Below are 12,354 nucleotides of genomic sequence, written 5' to 3' on the forward strand. Positions count from 1 at the left end.
AAATAAAAAAAAAAACCCCTAACTAAACTATCAGAAATGCTTTTGGCAAATCCTCCATCCACAAATACATGCAGGACCTGTCCATCTAAGGTTATATCCTTATACGCAAAATCCAGATAAACAGATCCTAAAGGAAGGTTATGACTCAGCAATCCTATAGTAAGACCATGCAAGAACTTCTATGCTGGTTCAGACCAATGGTCCATCTAGCCCTGTATTTTGTCTCCAACAGTAGTCAGTACTAGAGCTTCATGGGGAATAAACAGAACTGGGCAGTTGGAATGATCCACGCCATCTTCCCCCTCCTAACTTCTGGCAGCCAGAGGTTTAGGGTCATCCCAGAAACAGGGTTACATCTCTAATCATCTTGGTTATCCTCCATTAACTTATCTAGTCCTTTCTCAAACCTTGTTATACTTTTGACCTTCACAACATCCTCTGGCAATGAGTTCCACAGGTTAATTGTGTGTTATGTGAAAAAGTACTTTTTCTTGTTTGTATTAAGCTTACTGCCTGTTAATTTAATCAGATGACCCTTGGTTTTTGTATTGTGTTGAAAGAGTAAATAACACTTCTCTATTTATTTTTTCCACACCATTCATGATTACACAAACCTCTATTACAGTGATGCCCAAACTTTTCCTCTCATCCCCCTCTCCCCTTAACAGTAAAGGAATGCGTCCACACCCTCTGCTTGGAGCAGAGTCATGGCTAGGCCAGGGGCCAGGAGCTGCTCTAGCATATCCCCCCACCCCACTTAGTCATGTGTCTTCTCATTGAACAGCCCTAATCTTTTTAGTTCCTCTTTGTAATGAAGTCATTCTATACCCTCATTATCTGCCGCCTTATCTGAACCCTTTTTCCAGTTCCACTATACTTTTTTGAGATGTGGCAACCAGAACTGGACATAGTATACAACATATGGGTGCACCATGGATTTGTATAGTTGCATGGTGATATTTTCCATCTTATTTTCCACCCTTTTTCTAATAATTCCTAACATTCAGTTAAACTTTTTGACTGCTGATGCATATTGACCTGAAGTTTTCAGAGATCTATCTATGGTGACTCCAAGATCTTTCTTGAGTGGTAACAGCTATTTTAGGACCCATCATTATCCCTGTGTGGTTGGGATTATTTTTTCCAAATGTGCATTACTTTGCATTACCTATGTTGAATTTCATATCTTCTTTTTTTTTTTGGCCCAGTCACTCAGTTTTGTTTGTACTTAACTACCCTGAACAATTTTGCATCATTTTCAAACTCTGCCTTCTCAGTTTTCACTCCCTTTTTCAGATCACTAATGAATGTGTTGAACAGCACAGGTCCCAGTACAGATCCTTGAGGGACTCTGATGTTTACTACTCTCTGTTGTGAAAACTGATCATTTATTCAAATCCTTTGCTTCCTATCTTTTAAACCACTTTCTGATCCATAAGAACACCATCTCTCTTATCCCACGACTACTTAGTTTCCTTAAAAGCTTTTTGTGAGGGACCTTGTCAAATGCTTTCTGAAAATTCAACTATACTATATTGCCTGGATAACCCTTATCCACATGCTTATCAAAAAATTCCAATAGATTGGTGAGGCATGACTTCCCTTTACAAAAACTGTGCTGACTCTTTCTGAACATACTGTGTTTACATATTTGCCTGATCGGTCTGTTCTTTAATATAGTTTTTTTGTTTGTTTGTTTTTTAAAACCAATGTGTCCAATAGTCAAGTTAGGCTCACCAGCCTCCAACTGCCAGGATTGCCTTTGGAGACATTTTAAAAATCAAGACATAAGCTACTATTTATTTTGTGATCCCATGTTAGGCATATCAGTCACACATCCAGTCCTATACTTCTTATCTGCTTTCTACGGTATCTTTATTGCTTTTAGTTTTTAATGGGAGGGGCACTGTGATCTGGAGGATGAATACAAGTTTAGAATGTCAGGAAGTCCTGGCTCAGCATATAGGTCAGTTAGCAGTCCCGTCTATGACAGCTTAGTGCAGCTCAGGCCAGATGATAATGTTGCACACAGCAGGTTCTGCAAACTAGATGGTTTGAGAGAACAAACTGTAGCCATCATTTTGAACAAACCATTTTTGTATTATTTACAATTAAGTTCTACATCTTCTGAACAATAAGAATCATGTAAATCACTTGGTGGCTTTGGTCAAGACAAGTTCTCTACCTCAGTTTCCCTGTTGCTAAAACTGGGTAATACTTGCCTTCCTCAAAGGGGCATTGAGAGGATTAACTAATCTTTGTACAGCATTTGACCATGTTAAAGCACTGGGTAAGTGCTAAATATTACTAGTTAATACATAGTGATGGAGGTGGAAGGAAACTAATATTTAAAAAGATATCTTTCTATGCCAACGTAACAATCATATTACAACATGATTTGATATGATTACTGAATTGTGTGCAAAAAGAAATCACTACTGAAATATACTGCATTTACTTTAAACATTTTTCCATTGGTTTTCAATAAACAAACATTTCAAGAAAGACTTTTCCTTTTACTTGCATGCCAAAATATTGTACAAACTAGTAAAATTCATTCACTTTTTGGAAAAACTTTATGAAGTATCCAGACAGCATTCTCATCCCTGCAACATCTCAGAAAGCACCCTCTTCTAGAACCTACAGGGTTACCCAAGATCATCTGACACAACCTCCTTATTTTGGAACACTGGATTGGGGAAAGCAGAAACTTTTGAATCACATTCACATATTGTTTTAAATGAGTCCTGTGCACCACTAGAAGAGCCCTGAGGGCTTCCTATTCTCTCCATGACCCACTCCAAAGATCTGTATGCAAAGACAACCTTCGGAGTCAGTCAACACCAATGCATTAGCCAGGGGGTCCACTGTTTTGTGGTTAGAAAAACTTCCTACCAGTACGGGATGAGCAGCCTGCCTCCAGAGCACTCCCCCCCGACTTGCAATCCTCAGGGCAGTGGGGGTCAGGGTGAAGGGGGAATGAGGAAGAAAATAAAACCCCAAGTCTTTCTTGGCATAAAGCAGAGCCTGCTAGTTTTTTTGTTTGTTTGTTTGTGTTTGAATAAGTAATTTCTAGTTTCTTCCAAATACTTTGCTACAGTGGTGGCTGGGAAAAAAAAAATAAATATGGAATACCACCATAGTCTCCAAACACATTTTCTTTATGATCAGAAGTGATTATGTCGCAAAACTGTCTGGTATTGCTCAATTTTCCCCATCCCACATTGGGAACCCAATCCTGTGAGCCTTCCCTCCTTCAACAGAAATCCTTCTGAAAACAATAGAAGATTTGTATGTTTGCTGGCTTGGATGAATGGGCTCTAAATTTGTCTTAAAAATAAATTCAAAATTACTCCAGGAAATGGTCACATCAAAAAGTTTTAGCTCACACAAACACACACACTTTTCACAAAAATAAGGTGGGCATTACATTTTACTTTGTGAAATTTATATTGCTACAGGCATTAAACCTGTGCTGGTTATTCTACTTCAGAAACTTTCAACGTCTGCTGACTTCTCCCATTTTTTTCTAGCTGCATGGCTCCCCAACATAATTTTTTTTTTTTTGACAAATGCGGTGCCTGAACAAAGCGTGGAGGCCTAACTGAAGAACCATGAAACTGTTCTAAAAATGTCTATAAGGCAAGCTGTGACTAACTCCTTTTGCTCAATCCACCAGTCTCTCTAATCCGTGTGCAGAGCCCCTTTTTACAAAAGTTTTCACTGGTAAAGAAAACATCTCCACCCTTAAGTGAAAATCATCCACATTTTATTTTATCAGCATCTTGCTGACTTTCACAGTTGTTCTAATTCTTTGAGCTGACTGCATTTTTTTTCCTCCCTAAGTCATAAAGCTAAGCCACTTGTCTGTAACTAATTAATTCACAATAATTAGTGCTTGCTAAGCAGAACAGCTAGCTATCGGGCATGCCTAGACATAAACAGATCCTGTAAGTGGAAGTGACCAAATAAAATAAACAGTAGTTATCATTAAAATGTCACCAGTTACCAAAAGTAACCACCACACTGCATTAGCTAAGCTACCACACTTTCACCATGTACTTAACAATAGAACACAACTGTGGTATCAGAGACAGTGTCATAGGAACTGCTGGTAAAAGGATTATTTAAAAAGCGTGCACTGTAAACTAAATGGAAGCTCACATAAGCTTTAAATGGCAAGCTAGGCTACTAAAACAGCGCAATCAACCATCTACTTGCCACAAAAGGAAAGTACGGGAGGGGAAAGGGAGGAGAAAAGAAAAGAAACCATTACCTAGCCATTTGTGAATTTCTGGTTTGGACTGTATAAGGAGCTTAATTACCTGCAACTGGAGGTTCTTTGTGATGTGGGGTCCATATCTGTATTCTACTATGGGTTATGCATGCACACCATGCGCCATGAAAATGGCATGCAGCACTGTGTCGTGATTTTCCCACTTGCAGTTGATAGCAAAGTGACTGCTGAGGGAGCGAGAGAGTACATTCTGCGTCCCCAGAATCTAGGCTGCAAATAGAGTGATCTGACTGCTGATGCACCAGTTCCAGAGGTTGACTGCTTCTGCACACAGAGAGGTAGATCTTGCTCCGCCTTGCTTGTTGATGTAGAAGACTGTCATGGTGTTGTCAGACATTATCAGGATATGGTGAGAATGGATGAATGGAAGAAAAGATTCACATGCCTTCTTTCTTGCCCTTAATTCCAGGGCATTGATGTGCATTCTGGACTCTCAAGTTGTCCATGTTCCTTGCACCGTGTGGTTGCCCACATGGGCTCCCCAACCTAGTAGGGACACATCTGTAATGTTCAGCAAAGAGGGGAGAGAGGATTTGTCCTTGGTGGGAATGGTCAGCGTGAGGTTTGTGGAATGATCGTTTGGGGAATAAACTAACTGTAGCCATGTCTGAAGGCAATGAAGGTGGAGACTTGCAAATAGAGTGATGTACATGCATGAGGTCATGTGGCCAAGTAGGGACAGGCATGTGTTGACTGTTACCTGAGTGTTGCTCAAGATGTGAGCTAGGATATCATTCATGGTCTGGAACTTGTCTCTGGGCAAGTACTCCCTTGCAGTGACAGAGTTCAAGGTTGCTCCAATGAAATCCAAAGATTGCATGGGGTTAAGAACAGATTTTTCAATGTTTACTCTGACTCCCAGTGAGGAAAGGAGACAACGCATTATAGAGGTTGATGTATAGGCTTCTTGGCATGATTTGGTGGTGAAGAGCCACCAAAGTATGGGAAAACAATGTCTGACATGAGCTGCTACCACTGAAAATATCTATTGGAAATGTCTGGAGCCCATAAATCTGAGAAATAGTCTGTGGTGGGATAAATATTGACGTGAAAGGGACAGCAGTACCAACGGAGCAGTGTTCGGAGCGAGCAGAGCCCAATGTTCCTGGCCTTCTTGTCTTACCTGTGGGCCTTACAACATCCTAAGTCCTGATGGGCTGAACTAGTGGATTTGCTTGCAGGCACAGCTGATTTCTTTGAAGTGGACTTAGAGGAAGTCTTATTCCCATGCTTATGAGAGTGCTTCCTAACTTTCCAAGTAGGCTGTGCCATGGGGTGTGTGGGGCTCGATTTCCTGACACTGGGGTCGGATTTTGGAGCAGGAGACATGCTACTTGCTGATTCAGGCCAACATATGGAGGGTTCCCAATTGCGGTCTCATTGCCTTCTCCATGAGATACTTGCGGAGACGAAATACCCACCTTTCTTGGGTACGGCTGGGGAAGGACTGGCAAATTCTGCACCAAGCCATGATATGAGCTTCTCCCAAGCAGCAGAGGCAGCATTGGTAGTTAACACTGACTGAGAAGGACTGTGGACAGTGTCACACCCGAATGGTCCCCTCCCTCAGTGCGTCCCCTGGGGAGGCAGATCAGCACTGTATGTTGCTAACAGTGTTGAAATCACTGCAAGGTATTTTGGGAAGGGTTAAAGGGTTAAAGGTGTGAGTGTGGAGTGGAAGATTCCTTTGAAGGTTGAAAAGGCCTGTCATAAACAGATAAGTAAGAGTTAATAGAACAGAAGTACTTCATATCTCTTTTGCCTGTAAAGGGTTAACAAGATCAGTGAGCCTGGCTGTCACCTGACCAGAGGACCAATCAGGGGACAGGATACTTTCAAATCTTGAGGGAGGGAAGTTTTTTGTGTGTGCTGTTAGATTTTGGTGGTTGTTCTCTCTGGGTTCTGAGAGGGACCAGACGTGCAACCAGGTTTCTCTCCAATCTCCCTGATACAGGTTCTTATAAGTTCAGAATAGCGAGTACTAGGTAGATAAGGCGAGTTAGGCTTATGTTTGTTTTCTTTATTTGCAAATGTGTATTTGGCTGGAAGGAGTTCAAATGTGTATTTGGCTGGAAGGATTTTAATTTGTACTTGTATACTTAGGCTGGGAGGGTATTCCCAGTGTCTATAGCTGAAAGACCCTGTAACATATTCCATCTTAAATTTACAAAGATAATTTTTACTGTTTTTTCTTTCTTTAATTAAAAGCTTTTCTTGTTTAAGAACCTGATTGTTTTTTTATTCTGGTGAGACCCCACCAGGGGACTGGGTCTGGATTCACCAGGGAATTGGTGGGGAGAAAGGAGGGAAGGGGGAGAGAAAGGTTAATTCTCTCCCTGTGTTAGGATTACTTTCTCTCTTAGGGAGAGTCTGGGAGGGGGAGAGAGGAGGGGGGAAGGGGAATTTTCCTCTCTGTTTTAAGATTCAAGGAGTTTGAATCACAGTAATCTTCCAGGGTAACCCAGGGAGAGGAAGCCTGGGAGAGGCAACGGTGAGGGAAAGGGTTTACTTTCCTTGTGTTAAGATCCAGAGGGACTGGGTCTTGGGGGTCCCCGGGCAAGGTTTTTGGGGGGACCAGAGTGTACCAGGCACTGGAATTCCTGGTTGGTGGCAGCACTACAAGTACTAAGCTGGTAATTGAGCTTACAGGAATTCATGCTGGTACCTCATCTTTTGGACGCTAACGTTCAGAGTGGGGGTTTATACCATGACAAGGCCGAAGAGGGAGAGAGAGAGCAAAAAACAGGTTAACTCAATGCTTCAGCTAGTTCAGTCCAAAAATAAAACGCTGGCCCCAGTCTACGGTTACGGCGCTTGACTAGAAGTCTGCGGCTGCGTTCATATCTTACCCAACCCCAGGCAGCCATAAGAAAGGAGAATTACGCTGAGCAGGACTGCAAAAGTTGCAAAACCTAGCGAGACAGTAGAGGCCAGCAAGGGGAAAAACAACCGTCTCACATCCCTGAAGTCAGTGTGTTTTGGGAAAGCTGAGGACGCCGCAGAAAACTGGTTTGAACTGGTACAAAAAGCACAAAAAACAGATCCCTAAACAAAATGCCCCCTCATAAACCCAGGACTTAAAACCCTCCTAAGAGCTGAAGCAAGTTGGAGATTGACAGCGAACCCTGGACGACCTGTGCACAGGACAGAACTCCTGTCCATCTCTTCCCCTCACTTTACACCCGGGCTTGGCCAGCCTCGGGTAGTGCGTGATAGTATGAAAGCGGGTTAGGGCCTGGGCACTAACACTTTCTTCCTTCCTCTAAGTGACACGTGAAACCCTCAGCACTCTCCGCTGCTATTTTATTAATAAAACTTTAAAACTTAGACCCTTGGTGTGCTCTTTCATCTCCTCCCCTAACAATCCTGCAGCCTCAGCCTAATCATCTGACGCCTCAGGCAGATTCATAACATAAAACTGTCACAACAGCAGGCACAGAGTTTGAAACCCAGCGTTCTGGGCACAGTCTGATACCCAGAGTATGATGGGTTCCTCCGTAGCTTAATGTAACTCTAAAAGATGTTAAAAAACTATTAAAATTACTAAATCTATAAACATTATTAAGAACTATTAAAACCCAGGTTTTTCTCCTCCTCTGTTACATCCAACTGATCAGTCCCCAGTTTATAGCCAAAATTCTTGTTGCATGACCTCTCACTTTGTACTTTAATTTCATCCCACTTCTGTTACTCCAGTTTTCAAGGTTGTCCAAATCTTCTTGTATGATATTCCAGTCCTCTTCCATATTGGCACTACTTCCCAACTTTGTGTAATCCACAAATTTTACCACCAGACTCCTGCTTCTTCTGTCAAGATCATTAATGAAAATGTTAAACACTGATCCCAAGACTGATCCTTGAGGAACTCTACTAGTAACCTCCCTCCATCCTAGCAGTACACCTTTCAGTATGATCCGTTGTTGTCTTCTCTTTAACCAGTTCCTTACCCACCTTTCAATTCTTCTATTAATCCCCATCTTCTCCAATTTAACTAATAATTTACAATGTGTAACTGTATCAAAGACTTTACTGAAATCCACGTAGATTAGATCTACAGCATGTCCTTTGTTTTGAAAATTGGTTATCTTCTCAAAGACAGATCAGGTTACTCTGACATGATCTACCTTTCGTAAAACCATGTATTTTATCCCAATTACTGTTTACCCCTATGTCCTTAACTACTCTTCCAAAATTTGTTCTTTGTTCTTGTATACAACTGACGTCAAACTAAGAGGCCTGTCACTTCCCAGATCACTTTTTCCCACCTTTCATAAATACAGGTAACATATTTGCAATTCTCCAGTCATAGGGTACGACCCCTAAGTTTACAGAGTCATTGAAAATCTTTGCTACTGGGCTTGCAATTTCATGTCCCAATTCCTTTGACACTCTTGGATGGAGATTATCTGGGCCCCCACATTCTGTCCCATTAAACTGTTTCAGTTTGGCTTCCACCTTAGATATGGTAATTTCTACTACCACATCCTTGTTCCCATTAACCAGCTGGCCACCATTCCCCAAACTTCTCATTGCCTCAGTTTATAATAAGGGTAAAATATTTGTTTAAGTATGGCCCATACATAGATTATCTTTAATCTCAACTCCCATCCTCTGTGTTTAGCAGTCCCACTTCTTTCCTTGTTCTCTTTTTATTTATATGGCTAAAGAATTTTTTACTATTGTTTTAATTTGGAACAACATTGGAAGGTTCAATTTTGCTTGGCTTTTGGTTTTCTCACTTTTCCCCCTACATTTTCTGACCTCCAGCAGCTAGCTTTTCTTGCTGCTCCATCCTTTCTTCCATTCCTTGTAGGCGTTCTGCTTTCTCTTAATAATCTGTTTGAATGCTTGTTCATCCAGTTTGGTCTGTAATCTTTCCTCACCAATTTTTCCATTTGCTCAGGCCTTCGATACTTTCTGCATCTTTACCTTCAAATCATTCCAAGCCTCCTCCACATTCAGATACTGGAGTTCTTCAGCCCGGTCCACTTCCCCAATTCCCTTAATTTTGTAAAGGTTGCCCTTTTGAAATCAAGGACCCTAGCTGCAGAACTATTTTTGTTTATCCTTCCATTTAGCAAGTGTGTAGGACCATTCATCATCTCCTGATGCACAGGACTGTGATTCTCACCACCACGCAGGACATAGTGGATGGATCTGCAGCAGTGGGTTCCCAAACTGTGGGGGGGTGACAGACAGCATGCTCATCCCTATTTTGGCACCAGCCCACCTTGCTACTGAGTACTTCAACAGAAAGGTTACTTTTCTATAGTTGTACAAGCAATGATAGATCACCGAGAATTCTTCATTGATATCAATGCAAGCTGGTACCGGAAGAACAGAGGACTTAGAAAGCTCAGAAAGCTGCAGACACATTCTTTCCCAACTGGCAGATTACCATCAGTGATGTTGAAATGCCCATGCTGATCCTGGGGGACTTAGCCTACTCCTCGCTCTCTGGCTCATGAAGCTGTGCATTGGCCACCTTGACAGCACCAAGAAAAGATTCAACTACTGGCTCAGACTGGCTAGGCTGTGGAGGAATCTCAAACAGCTCCTGGCTTGCGGCAGTGCTGGAGTCCCCTGTCCCCCCCCCACTGTTCACAACAGGGGCTGCTATTTTGGGTACCCATAGCGGTTTGCAGAGTGCTGGTGGGGTTTCTGCCAAGTATGCTATGCAGGTCTGCAGCTCAGTACCTGATCTGCTGTTATGCTCCCAAGCCTGGTATCCCTGACAAAGTTCCTTCACTGTCACATGGCACTGCTGCTCCTCTCTGTGGCACACCTTTGCCCGCATCCCCTGTGCAATATGCTCGTAGATGTCCAAGTTTCTATGGTTGGTCCGTAGCTGCGCTTTCACAGCCTCTTCTCCCCACGGGCCAAGGAGATCCAATACCTGTGTATTCCAGGCAGAAACACGCCTAGTCCTACATGGTCTGTTGGGCAGTTGCATACAAGGGCGAGCTCCTAGGTGTGCAATCAGGAAGAGGCATTCAAAAAACAAATGGGAGGCTTAAGGGGTGGATGTGGCTTCTGGTCTCTGTGACCCCTGGACAATGGAGTTTAAAACTGTACCCAGAATGGTCACTGTTGCAGGAAATGGGGCATTGTGGGACAGCTGCTGGAAGACTGTTAGAATCGAGTCAGGTCATGCAGTGTCTACACTCACACTATGTTGCCCTCTGTGGGTTAACCATGGCTCTACGTCACTCAGGGAGGTGGTTTTACTATACCGCTGTAAATGGGCGCTTCTGTCAGCTGGGGACATATTTGAACATAGACACACATACGCAGATTGACACAAGGAGACTTGCGTCAACTTAACTTTGTAGTGTAGATCAGGCCTAAGTAACTTGCCCGAGATCACTCAGGAAGTCTATAGTGGAGCAGGGAATAGAACCCAGGTCTCCCAAGTCCTAGGTGGGCAACAAGAAAACCTGGTTATTTAAATGATTATTTAAACTTGGTTATTTAACACTGGTGAAAGCTGCTGGATTGGCAGTCCAGGTACAGCATGAACTACGGCCATGCAACCTTGCCCATATATGCCCCAATCCTCACCTAGAAGGGTGAAGGCATAAATCAGGTTCCATACCCATTCAAACCATAACCATTCGGCAGAGACTGAAAAGAAGTGTTGTCAATTAGTGACAACTGTGGTGAAGAAGTTTCTTAAAGTGAATATCTGTCTACTAAGAGATGGAGTTAGAGCAGCATTCATTCCATAATGACCAAACACAGCAACATTTAGTTCCTACTGACCTTGGCTGGATTTCAAAAGGTTTTAAAAGGATCCCAATTTGTGGTTCACAAAACAAAAAAGAACCAGAGTGACATAGGAGGGAAAGCAAGAAGTGACACGGTGGTGATGCATACATTCTATACAAAAGAGAAAAAAAGTCACAAATCAACTCATTCTAGAGGATTTCAACATACACTCTTCAGACTCTGTGGCACCTCAGAGACTAACAAATTTATTTGGGCATAAGCTTTCATGGGCTATAACCCACTTCATCAGATGCATGGGGTGGAAAATACAGTAGCAGGTATAAATACAAGGACTCTTCGTTGTTTTTGCTGACAAGGACTAACACGGCTATCACTCAAACTCTTCAGATGGCGAAATTCAGGGAACAATCAGGTCACAAGCTGATCTTCCTTGCATGTGTACTCCTCTGAAGGATCCCAAACTGGATTATTCAGCCAAATTGATAACCAGGCCCTTCGAATCCCTGCTTAAGAAACCTGCCTTATAATCTGAGCTAGTGTCTCCTGTGGTTTGTGCTGCTTTAACCACAGTGTGGTGTGGGTTTCACATTCTGAGGCCGTTCTAAATACTTCAGACCACAGTGAGAATATAGGCTACAACAGGAAACAGATGTGGCTTAACCACAAATGCTACCTTTACTGAAAGAGCGAGTAGTTCTATGGAAAGGGGGAGGGGGAGGAAATCACACACAAGAAATGCTAATGGTCTTTCCTATAGGAAAGGGTCTTGCAAGTCAGTCAAATAAAATAATATCAATGAAAAACTTCAAAAAAAATACAGCATGTTGAAAATAAAATGAATTAAAACAAAAAATAGTGGCCATATCTTAAGATGCTGATGACCAAACAATGTGAATAATAATATAGACAACTTAATATCTCATAGTATTGTTTCCATCTGAAACCAAAAAACTGCAGAGTGGAATTCTGCACCAGAGCAATTTGTTTGGTGTCTCAAGTTGTGTCAAATATTCTAGATGTAATTCACTTCTAAATACCTACAACAACTAAGTGATATAAGTGGGTCAATGCAGAGACATTCCACTTCCGGCGGCACTAGTTGACATTTGACTGGTGGTGTCAGTCTAGTTAAAACACCCTGACCATTTCATCAGTAAAAATTCCATTCAGTCACAATTAGAACAAAAGGCAGGTTTGACAAATCATTACTGTGGTGTATTGGCAGAGTTATATGGGGGGACCCCAGTGATGTGACCTTTCAGCATTTTCAGTATTATCTCTATTATCATTCTGATGATTACACCTTTGCATCATTTCAGGACATGACT

The 12,354-nt window shown here is 42.2% G+C and overlaps 1 protein-coding gene across 4 annotated transcripts in view; it reads right to left on the minus strand.

Annotated features, from left to right (window-relative positions):
* Positions 1–12,354, minus strand: part of LRP6 (LDL receptor related protein 6) — a 186,735-nt gene that overhangs the window by 52,977 nt on the left and 121,404 nt on the right. The window contains exon 1 of one of the 4 annotated variants that reach the window (XM_050965155.1): positions 4,326–5,926. The exons of the other annotated variants lie outside the window; for them this stretch is intronic. The gene's annotated coding sequence lies outside the window, so the exon portion shown is untranslated. Of the gene's footprint in view, positions 1–4,325; positions 5,927–12,354 lie in introns of those variants that run through there. 4 annotated transcript variants of the gene reach the window in all.

This window comes from Gopherus flavomarginatus, chromosome 1 (assembly GCF_025201925.1).
Source record: "Gopherus flavomarginatus isolate rGopFla2 chromosome 1, rGopFla2.mat.asm, whole genome shotgun sequence".
Lineage (NCBI taxonomy): Eukaryota > Metazoa > Chordata > Testudines > Testudinidae > Gopherus > Gopherus flavomarginatus.